Source organism: Nilaparvata lugens, chromosome 2 (genome assembly GCF_014356525.2).
Source record: "Nilaparvata lugens isolate BPH chromosome 2, ASM1435652v1, whole genome shotgun sequence".
Classification (NCBI taxonomy): domain Eukaryota; kingdom Metazoa; phylum Arthropoda; class Insecta; order Hemiptera; family Delphacidae; genus Nilaparvata; species Nilaparvata lugens.
In genome coordinates, this window is record NC_052505.1 from 69,764,613 (window position 1) to 69,782,432 (window position 17,820).

Sequence of the window (17,820 nt, forward strand, 5' to 3'; positions counted from 1 at the left end):
TAGACCTTCGCAAACAGACCGCATGATTGCATACCAGTCAGAATCAACAACCACGTGATATCATATGCAAACGAGGCAAAATATGTGCCATTACTCTGGATGCCAAGCTTCGGTGGAGAAACCATGTTAAGAAAAAGTTGGATGAGCTCAACTACAAGTACAGTATCGTAGAATGTATTGGCTGATAGGAAGGAATTCAAGCTTATCAACCTACAATACAGACAAACTCTAAGGCCTGTCTGGTTTTATGGTGCACAACTGTGGGGCTGTACAGCAGAGAGCAATATTGGCATCATCCAACGATTCCAAAACAAGTTTCTTCGAAATGCTGTCAATGCTCCATATTTCATCAGGAACGCCGACCTTCATAGAGACCTTCAGGTGGAGACAGTCAAGGAGATGATTGTAAAAACAGCAAGGACCTATGAAGAGGCTCTAAATGACCACCAAAATGTTGAGGCAATCCAGCTTTTGGACAACTCAACATTAATGAGGAGATTGAAAAGGAAGGAGCCAACAGATCTGGTGTAAACCACCAGGAGTGCTTAGTGAAAGTGGAAAAAATTAACATATCTATTTAGTGCAGTTATTATGAATGAGCTAATTTACAACAAGGAGAAGCTATTACAAAACTCTTCTTGTAAAATGAATTGGAGTAATTAGATATGTTAATTGCTCACAATATATCCCAGAAATTTGGCTTCCTTTTCCGCATCTACCACCAGCAGTCTCCTATTATAAGTGAATCTCAAATCTTGAACCTTGTTGGAGTTCACACACAGCAAGTTTGAGTTGCACCACCTCTCAATTGACTGAGTAACCTCTTGTGCAGCAACATTCAGGGAAGCCTCTGTTGGCGTGCTCAGAAACACACAAAGATCATCAGCAAAAAGATAACTCTTAGCTGGAGGGTCAACTATAGTTGGGAGGTCATTAATGTAGATTAGGAATAGTATTGGACCTAATATTGACCCCTGAGGAACCCCATGAGAGACAGGCAAGTACTGAGATTCTGATCCATTGAATGCAACTTTCTGAAAACGATTGCTGAGATATGATTCAATCATCCTTATGGATCTGGACTGAAACCCATAGAATAAGAGTTTATCTAGTAGGAGTTTGTGAGAAACCGTGTCAAAAGCTTTCGACAAATCAAATAACTTAGCCTGAGTGAAGCACTTATTCTCTAAGGAGTCCAAGCAATCCTTATAGAGATCCTCAGCAGCTCTAATTGTGTTTCTCCCCACTCTGTACCCAAACAAAGAGTTACTAAAAAGACCATTAATCTCAAAGTAGTTTACTATTTGCATATTCAAAACACTCTCAAGAACTTTGGACACAGTGGTGGTTATATTTATCGGCCTGAAGTTATTTAAGTCGGATTTGCAACCTTTTTTATGGACAGGTAAGATTTTACTCAATTTTAAAGTCTGTGGAAAACCAGCATCAATAATTGAACTATTCACTAAATTTATCAAAGGATCTATAATATAATCACAACCCATTTTCAGCATTTTTGGACTTATATCATATACATCTGTGCTATTGCTGGCTTTCATTTTCCCAAGAACACGAATAACATCGTCTTTTTCAATCAATTCAAATTCAAACTTAGAAGAGGGTTTACAGTAACCAGAATTTAAAAAATCAATTGGACTACTTGCTGAACTCCTACTTTCAACCTCAGCAAAACTTTACTAATATTTTTTATGAAGAATTCATTGAACTGGTCTGAACTTAATGGACTTTTGTTTTTCACCAACAATGATTTACTAGACTGTTTTTTAATTACATCCCAGATTGCCTTGCTTTTGTTCTTTGATTCAGAAATTATCTTGTCATTCTTATTTCTTCTGATAGTCTCTAGTTTGTCCCTAAACTCTTTTTTGTTTCTCTTATATTGTATTTTTATGTCATTATTACCAGTAGCAAGGTAAGCGCTGTACAACAGATCACAGGTGTTCTTTATAGCGAGCAGTTCTAGATTGTAAACCTTACTGGGTTTGGGAGCAGTTGATTTAATTTTAAGTATTTTCAATGGAAAAGCTGTATCTACTATTTTTTTCAATGCATCTAGAAAGAATGACGTTTTCAATTCTAAATTATTCTCTACATACAAACTAGTCCAATCCATTTCAAATAAAATATTTTGGAAAACTGAAATGTTATTATCGTTTATGTGCCGTATTGTCTTCGTTTCATTAATATTTCCTTTCGTCTGTTTAGTGGAGAGAGTATTCCTGATAACCAGACCCCAATGGTCAGAAAACCATGTTCTCACAACTTCACATGTAAATGAATTCTCAGGAATCGTAGTTACAATGTTATCAATACATGTCCCTCCATTTAATGCATTGGGCCTAGTTATACTATTGAAACCCACCCTGAGACCAAATGAAACTAGAAGCTCTTTTAACCCTTTAATATTATTATCATCACTCATGAAATCAAAATTGAAGTCTGCACATAAAATAAGTCTGTCAGTGTATTTGAAGGCATTTTCCAATACCCCACTTAGTCTTTCCAAGAATATTTCTAAATTATTGTTGTCAGTGTTTGATCTGTACAGGGATAGGACTATAATATTTGTTTCCAATAACTGCACAGCTGTCACTTCCAATACCATTTCTACTGATAACTTGTTTATACTTTCAATTTTTTTGTATTTTAGACCATTCCTTACATATATAAGACACCCACCATGCTTCCTGTTACCCCTACAGTAGTCATTACCAACAACATACCCATCAATGCCAAAGAATTCCACCTCACTAGGCTCCAGCCAAGTCTCAACAATACAGGCGACATCGACATTGAGTTTTCCAAGATAATACTCTACCGAGTCCAACTTGTTCCTGATGCATTGGACATTCCAGTGAAAGACTGTCATTTCTTTCTTTTCATAACTATTGTTTTTATCTGAGGAGAATCTAGAATCAATAAAATTATCTACTATATCTACATAATCTAAACATGGATCTCTATGTTTTTTGTTGCCTCTAAAAAAGATCGAGGTCTTGTAATGACTGGTATTTCCATGCTTGGAGATGGAGGCCCAGCCACAACCAAACAAGAGTCACTATCGAAAGATTCAACCGCAGGAAGGACAATAGAAGGAGGATTGCCAGCCGAGACAGGAGAAACCTGTGGGTGCTCTCTTCCACCACGCACCCGAGCACCCACCAATAATTCCAACAAATCACCTGCAATTCGTTTTTTTCCATGTATATTCAGGTGTAACCCATGTCCAGTATGAAATCGTGCCTGATAGTTCCATAATTATGTTAATCATACTAAGAGAAAACTCATGTGAAATCGACTGAACGACACCATTAAAAAACTCTATACATTTGTTGGTGTGTGCTCCCGCCTTCAGATCATACCTGTATGGGATTGTCGATAGAATCAACTCCACCTCTCCCTTCAAATCACCAATCACTTTGCGGAGTTTTGTCACACAATTAAAAATATCACCCTCAACAGAGGATTCATCAAAGCTATTTGTTCCCCCTATAAGAACAATTGTGTCATTCTTTTTTATCTCACCTTGCTTGAAAGACGATACAATCCCATCCAAAATAATATTAATTGGTGTGCTAGATGCAATAAACGATTTGAACTTTAAACCAGATAATGAATTATTCCTATCCAACAGCTCCCTCAAGCCTCTCACATGGCTGTCTCCCCACAGCCAAACATTGCGACAATTGTCAACAGGAACTTTGAAAGACGTATTCCTCATATGAGCAATACTTTTTACCTTTTGTACATTGAAAACAGAACTCATCATGGAGCATGAATGAAGAAACCCTTCAGCACCACCCTAGCAGTGTTTGATTAGCACCTGGCAGTGTTTGATTAGCAACGTATTGGTATCCTTATCTATCATTCAACAAAGCGGATAGCGCTGTCTCTTTCTCTGTTACCAGATCGTATTTTAACAATGTAGAATTAATCATTAATTAACAAAATATTTCATCTTAACATGGATATTTTGAGTTCCAGATATTTCCAATTCCGCGGTCCCCAATAAACCTGTATCAGCTAACTAACATCTATTGAACGCATTTACAAGACAGAGCAGCGTTGTTCTCCTATCTTTCTCCACTGCCATCATGACGTGGACCTCACTATACACTACAGTACTTTTAGGTACCGTGTTTACCAAATACTTGTACGGTACTGTTGTAACGTCAATGCTATACTGAGGACTACGTTATAACGGAGACGCTGATTTCGGGCAATATAGTGGCACCATTTGATTACAAATGGTATTGCTACCCTTATCTATCATTTGATAATGCATATAGCGCTATCCTTTTCTAGCTCCGCAAGGTTTCCAGATCGTTTTTTAACAATGTATACAGAGTGTCCCAAAAATAAAGTGGCAAAGTTCGGGTTCTATGGGTCAAAATAAAGAGAAAATGTGGAATAGTTTTCTTTTCCTAAAACGCTTCTTTTACAAGATATTCGCCATATTGTATTCTTTACAAACTAACTTTTATCTTCAAAGTTTTCCAACCGATCGCTATAAAAGTCTGTTGGTATGTTTAAATAAGAGACGAGATGAACTGTAGAAAAAATATTCAACTTTGTCCAATTCGAAAATTCTAAATGGCGGCCATTTTAAACTTTCAATCCAAAATTGCGGGCGAACGGTGATGGATAGAGAAATTTACCAAGAACAAATTTTTAGGAAATTTTATTCACAATCAGTCAACACCAAAAAAATGAGAATCAAACAAAGCATAACAAAATATTCTAACACAAGACAGCTTTTTGAAAGTTACAACAATTACAACAAATGTTCCACATGTCCACTCATGCTTTGCTGCTTCGTTACACACATTTCATTGTATACGTATCTCTGTTATGCTTTGTCCGATTCTCATTTTGGTGCAGCACATTTTCTAAATTTGATTTTTATTATTATTCATTAGATTTTATAATTATCTCACGCTTCGCCCTCTGCACTTCTGTGGGGTAGGTAGCTGCCTCCACACTTCGCTCTTAGCAGAGTGCAGTTTTTTTTTTATTTATATCTGTTGGAAAGATTATTAGCTATTTATTTTTTATTGTTCATTGTTCATATTTCATAAAATCTTATACTAATTGTCAAAAGTTTGAACATTGTTGATTTTTTTCAAAAAAGAAGTTAACCAGTCAGGAATCGAAGTCTAACTTTTTTCAAGGTTGGCTCGTATTCTTCCTGAGATCAGGAACGGGAAGAGGTGAAATTTGTTGATTTTTTTTTTTTAAACATCTCCAAAACAGCTGTTCTGCAGATGAAATATTATCTCGACCAAGTGTTCTTTTGAATAATGGCTTTTTCCTCCACCTACTGTCTAAAGTACTTACTTTACTCCCTGAAACATAATACTAAAGTGTGACTTTTTCGCTCTAGGTAGTAAAAAACAGAAAAACTCCCTAGGGAGTAAAAGTGACTCCATTTAAATAACATGGGAAGCATCTCTATTTAAAAAACTTACATGGTAATAGGTTAGAAGGTCTAAGCTCAGATGAGAAAGCGTAATAGAGGTGTCTGTCATTGAGTCAACTGAATTCAATACCACAACCAGAAATTTGATCAACTCATGAAATATATGTTTGTATGATATTATATTCTTAATATTGGTAGACAATAAAAATTTATACAATTTTTGAAATATTTTATTCTATTCAAAATACCAGCCAACAAATATTTTTGATCTGCATTCTGCAATTCAAATCTGAACCGCGTGATCTGGAGTCAGCCATTTTTGCTCAGCTGATATGATTGTTACAACTTTGGCCGATAGTTAGCGCAATCAGCAGTGCCTATCAGACGACCGGTTTTTAGGTTTTAGTTTTTAGGTTATGTTGTTAGGAAACATTGTCACCAATACGTAAGTTATCAGAATGATTTAATTTGCAGTTTCTATGAAAAAATGTAGATGGAGGAAAAATGTTGTGTACATCACGAGTGAAAAATACTTTTTCTCCCTCAGGAAAATTGTTGCCCTCGGCTTCGCCTCGGGCTTCAAACTTTTCCCTCAGGGAGAAAAAGTCGTACTTTTCACTCTAGATATACAAATAACTATTTCTGCCATGCATGAGAAGGAAGTTACAAATTTATTTTTCCTCCACCTACTGTCTAAAGTACTTACTTTACTCCCTGAAACATAATACTAAAGTGTCACTTTTTCGCTCTCGGTAGTAAAAAACAGAAAAACTCCCTAGGGAGGAAAAGTGACTCCATTTAAATTACATCCCAGTCAGCACACCACGTATATAATACGTATTTTTTAGGTCAATCTTGGTAAACTATGTCAAGTATTTTAAAATACGTATAGTTTACATATATTATACATGAAAATTTTAAGATTAAAAACTCAATTAATTTTTTATGGAGTTGAGCTTAAATGGCTGTGTCACTGATATTTGACTGAATTGAAGTGATTTTATGGCCAATTCGTCAATAAAATGAATGTATACTAAAAGTAAATTATTTAAATAAAATATACTTAACAGAATTGATATATTATTTATGTATATTGACGTAAAATATACATTCAGGTATTCAAAAAAAGAACTTAATGAATTCTAGTTGTAGTTGAGCTGAAAGAATTGGGCAACTAATTTTTTTTTTAATAAAAGTGGTTTCATGGCCGCTATTTCTCAATAAATTGAATGTATACTGGAAGTAAATCATTCACATAAAATATATGTTTCAAAATTGACATATAATCTATGTAAATTCACGTAGATTATATATATGATTGATTAAAAATAAGTTCTTGATGAATTTAAATTGCAGTAAGGCTAAAACCGCTATGTTACTGATTTTTCATTGTTTCATAGCAATTTCATAGCCTATTCGTGAATAAATTGAATGTATACTGGAAGTAAATCATTTACATATAATATACGTCTCATAATTGATATATAATCTATGTAAATTCACATAAATTATAGATATGATTATTTAAAAATGAGTTCTTAATGAATTTCAATTGTAGTAGGGCTAAAACCGCTATGTTACTGATTTTTCATTGTTTCATAGCGATTTTATGGCCTATTCATCGATAAATTGAATGTATACTGAAAGTAAATCATTTACATATAATATACGTCTCATAATTGACATATGATTTATGTAAATTCACGTGAATTATAATATATATGCTTATTTTAAAAAGAGAACTTGATGAATTGCAATTGTAGTAAGGCTAAAACCGTTGTCTTAATGATTTTTCATTGTTTCATAGCGATTTTATGGCCTATTCGTCAATAAATTGAATGTTTACTGAAAGTAAATGATTTTTACATGGATTATACTTCCAGAATTGACCTATTATTTATGTATATTTACATACAATATACATTCAAGTATTCAAAAAAAGAACTTGATGAATTCTAGTTATAGTTGAGCAAAAAGAATTGGGCTACTGATTTTTGTTTTATTAAAAGTGATTTCATGGCCTATTTCTCAATAAATTGAATGTATACTGAAAGTAAATCATTTACATATACTAAACGTCTCATAATTGACATATATTTTATGTAAATTCACGTAAATTATAGATACGATTATTTAAAAATAAGTTCTTGATGAATTTCAATTGTAATAAGGCTAAAACCGCTATGTTACTGATTTATCATTGTCTCATAGCGATTTTATGGCCTATTCATCAATAAATTGAATGTATACTGGAAGTAAATCATTTACATATAATATACGTCTTATAATTGACATATATTTTATGTAAATTCACGTGAATTATATATATGTTTTTTTAAAAAGAGAACTTGATGAATTTCAATTGTAGTAAGGCTAAAACCGTTGCGTTACGGTAATGATTTTTCATTGTTTCATAGCGATTTTATGGCCTTTTCGTCAATAAATTGAATGTATACTGAAAGTAAATGATTTACAAGGATTATACTTTCCAGAATTGAATTATTTATGTATATTTACGTACAATATACATTCAAGTATTCAAAAAAGAACTTGATGAATTCTAGTTATAGTTGAGCTAAAAAAATTGGGCTACTGATTCTTGTTTGATTAAAATAAGTGATTTCATAGCCTATTTCTTAATAAATTGAATGTATACGGTACTGAAAGTAAATCATTTACATATTATAAACGTCTCATAATTGACATATAATTTATGTAAATTTACATAAATTATAGATACGGTTATTTAAAAATAAGTTGTTGATGAATTTTAATTGTAGTGAGGCTAAAACCGCTATGTTTCTGATTTTTCATTGTTTCATAGCGATTTTATGGCCTATTCGTGTATAAATTGAATGTATACTGGAAGTAAACCATTTACATATAATATAAGTTTCATAATTGACATATGATTGATGGAAATTCACGTGAATTATTCATATGTTTATTTAAAAAAGAGAACTTGATGAATTTTAATTGTAGTAAGGCTAAAACCGCTATGTTACTGATTTTTCATTGTTTCATAGCGATTTTATGGCTTATTCGTCAATAAATTGAATGTATACGGTACTGAAAGTAAATGATTTACAAGGATTATACTTTCCAGAATTGACCTATTATTCTTGTATATTTACGTAGAATATACGAGTACATTCAATTATTCAAAAAAGAACTTGATGAATTCTAGTTATTGTTGAGCAAAAAGAATTGGACTACTGATATTTTTGTTCGATTAAAAGTGATTTCATGGCCTATTTCTCAATAAATTGAATGAATACTGAAAGTAAATCATTTACATATAATTAACGTCTCATAATTGACATATAATTTATGTAATTTCACGTAAATTATAGATATGATTATTTAAAAAGAAATTCTTGATGAACTTCAATTGTACTAAGGCTAAAATCTCTATGTTACTGATTTTTCATTGTTTCATAGCGAATTCATGGCCTATTCGTCAATAAATTGAATGTATACAGAAAGTAAATCATTTACATATAATAAATGTCTCACAATTGACATATAAATTATGTGAATTATAGATACGATTATTTATAATGAAATTCTTGATGAATTTTAATTGTACTGAGGCTAAAGCCGCTATGTTACTGATTTGTCATTGTTTCATAGCGATTTTATGGCCTATTCGTCAATAAATTGTATGTATACTGAAAGTGAAAATCTCAGACAAATCCTTAAAATTCTATTTTCAGTAACTTGCATTCAATTTCCGACATGTGTTTCAACCTCAATTGACTGTCTACCACCCTATCTTCTTCCTACCTGAATTGCCATTATTTTTAGTCTATTGATCTTTCTGCTGAAACTAAACAATTCCTTGAAAATTCCCGTCTGCTTCCTATACAAACTACATTTTGTATGTTGAAGTCTAGAGTAAACTTTGTTGTTGAGAGGTCCAAAATTCGTTAAATAGAGGTAAATAAGCAGCTAAAACTCTAAAATGTCATGGGACCAAGTAAAAATTCGTTGTGTAGAGGTTTTCGTTAACTGCAGGTTCGTTATAGAGAGGTTTGACTGTATAGTCTATGTTCTATGTTCATATTCTAAGTTCATAGTTCTATGAGTCAGTTTACACTTTGTGTAGATTCAAAGAACAAAGAATGGAAGGCAGTTGTAGAAAAGATAGTTGGAAAAGGTGGAAGAGTGAGTGAGAGGTTGTAGGCAGCGCGAGAGCAAGATGAGTGAGAGAGAAGACCAAGAAAGGAATTTGCTTGGACAATGAACTTTGCCAGATGGTCCTTGCTGAAGTGACTTTTTCTATAGCTGTTGACAAGTTAGAGAGAAATACATAGGCTACAAGAAATACATTCTTCTAACACTCTGCACTGCTATAGCCTACACAAACTCTTCTTCCTGACTTTTTGTCTTGCCCAGCTACCATAGAACTTTATTATTATAACTTGAACGACCCAATATTATACTCCAATCCATTTATTACTATAGTCTGAACTTGAAGTTTCTTCATAGAGTCAGAACTTGGATACATCTACAATTGAAAAATTCACGTAAATTTTTATTGATGTTGATTTATGATGGTCAACAGCTGACCATTTATCAATGGTCATATCTTATATGACCATATTTATCAATGGTCTTATCAATGACATATCTACGAGAGTATGAAACATTACAATTTCGACTATTGTACTTTGTTTCTTCAATCGAATCAAATTAACCCACAATAACATCTCAATAAAACTTAAATTAAAAATTCAATGTTTCTGTGCACAAGTGAAAGAAAGCATCATTATCATCATCGTAATCAATTCTCACTCATTTCTCCTCTCTATTCACTTCTCCCTCTTACATTTCTCTTATTCTCTCTTCCACCTACTCCTTCATTATCAATTATTGCACTTTTTACATATTATTTCTTTTTCTTCATCTTCATCAGAACCGGTACTTGCTCAGTTCCCCTCACTGCCACTTTTTGTTTAATTCTCTTTCTTAATTCTCTCATTTCTCTTCCTCCTCTCTCCTACTCCTAAATTTTCCCGTGATACAATAGGCTACCCATCAACTCCAAATTTAAAATAAATAATTTCATTCGAATAATCTGTTGTTCACTCTCAATTCTACCTATAGTATAGCGATCGATAAGTATGATAAGTTTAAAATAAAAATCCACCAACGCTCAATTCGAATTATGTCTATGGAAATTCTAATTAGCACAATGGATTTATTAGAAGCTTTATTCTTCTCATTCTTCCATACCTGTTGCCTCAGATACACGAGTCATTCACATTGATCAATTGCATTCATTGCATGAATTGCATTCATCACATTGATGCGTGGATGCATTTGATTCAATGATAGTCGGTTCAGAGGCGTCAAGTCGACTTCGTGTCAACATTTATGAGCTGTTGGACTACTTTAACATTGAATCAAATGCATCTACTTGACCAAATCGACTTGACTCGTGTATGTGAGCCCTTATGGGAAAGTCACATTAAGCTAAATTCACTCGCTGCGAGTATCAGAAGTTGCGACTACCATAGGATTTTTCTATAAAAATCTCAATATCGATATGAAAAACTATAAAAAATCAATTTTTAAATTTTCCAAGTCGCAGTGGTATTCGAAAACTGGTGATACTCGCAGCGAGTGACTGTTTCTTTTCTTGCAGAATTTTTCCCAACTAAAATAAAATTCACCTGAGAGAACATTCTCATCTTGGCAAAAGATTTGCGGAAAATAGCCTGGCGTGTAATTATTTCATGAACTGATTTTTTACAAAACGTTATTTCAAATATTGACATCAAAGAAAACTTCGTTTATTTTAGGTATGAGAGTAGTATTAGGTATAATCACGAATATTTTGGAAAACTTCAAAATTACTTATACAATACTATTCATAATTAGTTAATTAATATTACTTAAATGGCAGAGTACAGTGTTAATTTAAATGTTATTATTACTTTCCTTGCCCTATTACCATAGGTAAGGAAAGTATTGCTTTCCGAAAAAAATTAAGGTATCCCTATTTCTAAATTTCTATACGTTTCGAGGTCCCCTGAGTCAAAAAAGTGGTTTTTGGGTATTGGTCTTTGTGTGTGTGTGTGTGTGTGTGTTGTGTGTGTGTGTGTGTGTGTGGTGTGTGTGTGTGTGTGTGTGTGTGTGTGTGTGTGTGTGTGTGTGTGTGTGTGTGTGTGTGTGTGTGTGTGTGTGTGTGTGTGTGTGTGTGTGTGTGTGTGTGTGTGTATGAGTGTATGTGCATCTGTGTACACGATATCTCATCTCCCAATTAACGGAATTACTTGAAATTTAGAACTATATTACTATATTTGGAACTATATAGATACTATTTGTATCTATATACTTGTATGTTAATAATAGAGGTACAAAATTGAACTGTATGTCGAATTGTCCTATTTGTAATATCCGTGAGAGAGAAGATATAGAACATTTCTTAGTACGCTGTCCAATGTATAACTCTATTCGTTCCTACTTTCTTGGCGAATTCCTCCAAAATGTTGTGTCAGATGCCGACAAAGTAATGGTACTTCTATCAAATTTGAGTGGGAGGAAAATAAATAGAGTATTCCTTTATCTAGTAAAAGCAATTGATATTCGCTTCTTGATTTGTAGTGTTGATACTTGAGTACGTGATTTCACAAGTGGGATTTCCTGTAACTCATATAAAATATGTGTGATGATTGCTATTGCATGCCCCAAGTAAAATAATCACATTTTGTTTTGGCTTGAAAAATTGAATGTCCATCCAAGTTTAGTGTAGTCTTATTGTATAAATCAAGTAATTCGTTCTAACTTAACTACCATCATTATGCTCATTAGAATGCCTGTAAGTTTATTCAATAGCTTGAAATCTTGTAGTTAAAATTATTAAGTAATGTACCTGTCCTAAAGTACCTGTACCAATCCAAAGTAGTACTATAATGTAATGTTAATGTTCCTGTAAATTTTGGTAATATGCTATGAAGTATTGTTTGATCTATAATTGTTATATTGCTGTGTTGTTCAAGTATTTATTTAAATTATAATTATTCCATTGATGTCTTGATTCAATATTTCATGTTATAAATTTTCAGTTATTTTCTTTTTATTCTAATTATTATGTTTCTTATGGTTCCTCATTATGACTGTAATCATCTTATTTCATTTCTTGTATATTACTCTTGATTAACGACAAGTAAGCTAAATTATTTTATTTATACTTAATTTTAATTTAACGTTGTAAATAATATTGTTTTGATCTGGCACCTGCTGAAAAACCCACGGGTTTAGCAGGACCCAACAATGTGAAAATGATTTTCTAATGAAATTCATTGATTGATTAAAACAAAAACAGTAAAATGATAGCAAGCAGTTCGTAATGGAAACCAATATTGAGTAATTTTATTTATTTCATTAAAATTATTACTAAATAAGTGGTGTTTTTCACGTGGTGAATTAATGCATGCTGTTCAAAGGGAACTATTGGCTATAGTTGTGACATTCCAGAAACTGGGAATTCCAATTGTTTAGAACTTTGTCTCTGTCTCTCTACTGCCACACTGACTCACCCTCCCCACACTCTTTCACACACACCCTAAACTTTCTATTCTCAACATAGCGGTAACCAATCGCCATTTTCCTAACTCTCAGGTAGTAGTTTGAGGGGGTGAAGGTCTTTTTTTGAAGAAGACAACGATTTCTGGTCATTCATTCGTCTTCACTGTTCACTCGTCTCTCCACAAAGCTTAGAATAGCATCGTGCTGATTTCTAGTTTGACTCCAGAAATTTATTGTAATAAGTGGTAGATAGGTTTCGATAGATAGACTTAGTGATAATTTTTTGAGTAAGAAATAGATTAGATAAATAGATAGGCTTCGTAATAGGTTTTTAAGTTTTGAAATAGGTTAGATAAACAGATAGGTTTAGTTATAGATTTTTGAGTTTAGTATTAGGTGACAGATAGGTTATATAGATATATAGGATAAATTAATAGGGAGTAGCTTAGGTAGTTCATATTATCGAGTTTCTGGCAGTAACGATAGCTGTTGACTGTTGTGTTTCTGCGGTGTCTGCGTCTGTTCAGGTGAGTGAGAATTACAATCATAATTGCATGTCTTGTTATTATAATGAATTCATTTATTTGATTAAATTAAGAAGAAACGGATTGTACAATTTTCATGTCTTCAGATCCTGAAAGATTTAAAACTCGAAAATTTACGTAAGAATTTCTATTATCAAGCTATTTCTATCAACAAAAACTATTAGAAAAAAAGGCTCCTAATCAGATTGCGAATCAGTCTTGAATCTCAATATATTTTTTTGAGTAGCGTTTGGCAACTAAGGATCGGCCCAAAAGGTTTAGCAGATTTCTCCAGAAACACTCTATCCATTGAACTAATGTTGAATTGTGACATAGTAGGCTAATATGGAAATTCTATTTCCGAAAAATAGGCTAGCCTATCTCATTGTCATTCTATCTCTGAATGCCTTTTGATTATAAAGATATAAATTGTTTGTTAATTGAAGGATAGAATCTCCTTTACAATTATTTTCAACGAATTATGTTTAATACAGTTACCTATTGCATGTATTACATTTTCAACATCTAGTTTATTCTCGTGAAATTTTTTAATTGTCAAGTAACAGTGCAGCAATAATAAAAAAAATCATTTTTTGAATAACCGAATAAAACCGCTATCTTGAAATTAAGGATAGGATCTCTTTTACAATATATTATTATTCGCAATGAATGATGTTCGATACCGTTGCATATTTTAGTTTCAACAGCTGATTGGTTTTAGTGGAACTTTCAAATTGTCCACATTGAAAACACCAGTAGAGCAATAATAATCATTATTTTGATAACCGTAACCAATGTTTCTGTTCTTTTGTCAAAGATCGCTCCACATAGACATTTGATGATTCTCATTTAAATTCATATGTTAACTTAATATTACAAATCAAAGAGTTTTATAGAGGCTTCATGCAGGTTTAAAAATGATAATTTCATATCCAGTCTGATGTTTTGAAAATGTATTTTTCAAAATCCCTCTGCGGATAATCAATGTTTTTACTGAAGTTTTATTATTAATCTATTTAAATTTAAAATTGTTTGTTTTATTCTGAATTGTATATTCAGATTGATGATTAAGGGCTGGTTTCCAAGCTCGGAATTTAGCTAAGTTCTAGACTTTAAACAGCTGGAGTAAGAAAATTGGCTTTCCGAAACGGGCCGTAGTCGTAGTCATTATCAAAGTCACATTATTAAATTAAATTTCAACAAACTAGAAAATTGAACCCAAAATACAATAAAGAGAAAATAGTGTAAAGTTTCAGCTATTTTTAATTATTTAGAAATGTTTAATTTCGTCTGAAAAAACGTTTTCAATTATAGAAATGAGAAAATAAAAACTGTGACTACGCCCCGTTTTGCAAAGCTAATTTTCTGACTCTAGCTGTTTAAAGTCTAGAACTTAGCTAAATTCCGAGCTTGGAAACCGGCCCTTAGCGTATAAATAATTGAAATGGACATAACCTACATAATATTTGGACAATTTCAGACGAAATTAGGAAATTGAAGAAGTTTTGGGCAATAGCCTGTTTTTCTTTTCCGACTCTGTATTGTTTACTCTATCCAATAAATAAATAAATTAATTAGGTAATTACTGATGATATTTTGCAGTAGCCACACAACAATTATAAAAACCTCTCCATTTTCATACATGTTAGAATGAATATGCGCGATTCAATGAAAGCTGTGTATAGTAGTAACACATTGTAAAATTCTGTTTCAGAAGTTGTTGCTGCGTCGCATACAGACTTTACCATCAAGCTGTTTGAAATACGGGTGAAGGGGTGGTTCCGGCAGTCTGGAACCAGAATTTATAATCTAAAAAAATCTACAAAAAATAATACGTTTCACTGAATTTATTATTTAAATAAATATGTATTTTCAAGCTGTATTCTACTGTTTTTTTGCTCGCCTTATTACCATATTTTCTGAAATTTCACTGGTAATGCCTGCTCTTAATAGTTGTGTCCACTATCAAATTTATCATGCAATTCATTCATTAAAACAACCTTGAACCAATAACAGCTAATTATAGACTACATTTTTCTAGCATTCACTCCACTCCCTTTCATTATATATAAATATAGAGATAATGTGGAACTCTAATCTATCTAATGAAACCTATGTATCTAATGGGGAGTCTAACACCTGATCTTATCAACTACTGGTTCAAGGCTATTTTATGATATGGAATTGAATGAAAAATGTTATTGATGATACAAAACTGTGTACCTATGTAAATAAATGTTTCACACAATACATGAAATATATGTCTTTTCTGTATAGGGCTACTTGTAATATAAATAGAAATACAAATCTCAGTACCTTTTTTTGAATTATTTTATTATTATTTAAATAATTCAAAAAAGGGTACTGAGATTTGTATTTCTATCCATGGAATAGATGTGTTTGTCAATACATAAATTAGATGTATTAGGCAACATGTATAAATGAGGTACCTTATTTAAATGAGATATTTGTATGAAATACATAAAATAGATGAAATAGTGTGACATATTTATGTATCAATCAATACATAAATTAGAGTTAGTTTTCAATACATAAAATAGATGTATAGGTCAATACATAAATTAGATTTAGTTTCCAATACATAAAATAGATGTATAGGTCAATACATATATTAGATTTCGTTTTCAATACATAAAATAGATGTATAGGCCAATACATAAAATAGACATATTATTCAATACATCAAATTTATGTATTGGACAATATGTAGATTTGATGTATTATTCAATACATAAAATAGATGTATAGGTCAATACATAAATTAGATTTAGTTTTCAATACATAAAATAGATGTATAGGCCAATACATAAAATAGACATATTATTCAATACATCAATTTATGTATTGGACAATATGTATATTTGATGTATTATTCAATACATAAAATAGATGTATAGGTCAATACATCAAATATATATATTGGAAAACATGTTTACTATACGTATCAAGAAATACGTATACTATACGAATCAAGAAATACGTATAGTATACGTATCAAGAAATGTGTATAATATACGTATCAAGAAATACGTATAGTATACGGATCAAGAAATACGTATAGTATACGTATCAAGAAATACGTATCAAGAAATACGTATAGTATACCTGAAAAGTCGGGACATTTATACGTAAATGGGACGTATTCCATATCAATGTTATACGTATTATTTACTTTCATTGACATTGGCTAATACATAAATTTGACGTATTATATACGTCTGTGTGCTGACTGGGATGGGAAGCATCTCTATTTTAAAACTTACATTGTAATAGGTTAGAAGGTCTAAGCTCAGATGAGAAAGCATAATAGAGGTATCTGTCATTGAGTCAATTGAATTCAATACCACAACAAGAAATTTGATCAACTCATGATATATATGTTTGTATGATATTATATTCTTAATATTAGTAGACGATAAAAATTTAAACAATTTTAAAAATATTCTATTCTATTCAAAATACCAGCCAACAAATATTTTTGATCTGCAATTCAAATCTGAAACGCGTGATCTGGAGTCAGCCATTTTTGGTAGCCGCTCAGCTGATATAATTGTTACAACTTTTGCCAATAGATAGCGCAATCGGCAGTGCCAATCAGCCGACCGGTTTTTAGGTTTTAGATTTTAGGTTATGTTGTTAGGAAACATTGTCACCAATACGTAAGTTATTAAAATGTTTTGATAATTATTGTAAAGCAGAAACAGAAATCTTGTCAGGAAATGTTTGTGTTTTATAATTTGACTATATGTCACCGTATGATTTTCAAGAATGCGATATTCTGCCTACTCTGTACTACAGCCTACGTCACGGCTGCAGTTCCCCCACTCCAATTGCATTTCAACTAAAATACTATAGATGAGTGACCAACCTTCTGTCTACTAACTTTGAGTTGATATGGCTCATAAATAGTTCTCTAGGGTATGAATTTGAAAAACCGTGAAAAACATGGTTTTTAGTGATTTTCCGCCATTTTGCATTGAATTCTATTGATTAAACAATTAATTTTTGTCGGATCCTCATGGTATAGGTTGACTTTAAAATGTCGAGTCAATCCGTTTATTATGAATTGAGTTATCGTGTGTTCACAGACAAAAATAATGTTTTTGGACTCAAAGAACCTTGAAACGTCTAGAAAACACGAAATTTGGGTAGCCTACTTTAATTTTTTTGGAAAGCAATACTTTTTTCAATCAACTTGATACTTGACAGCTGTCCTATGATTTTTACCAACTTTATAACGTGAATTTCACTAGTACATTATTTTGAACGTCGTCCAAACTGTTTGAGAAGACAAACAAG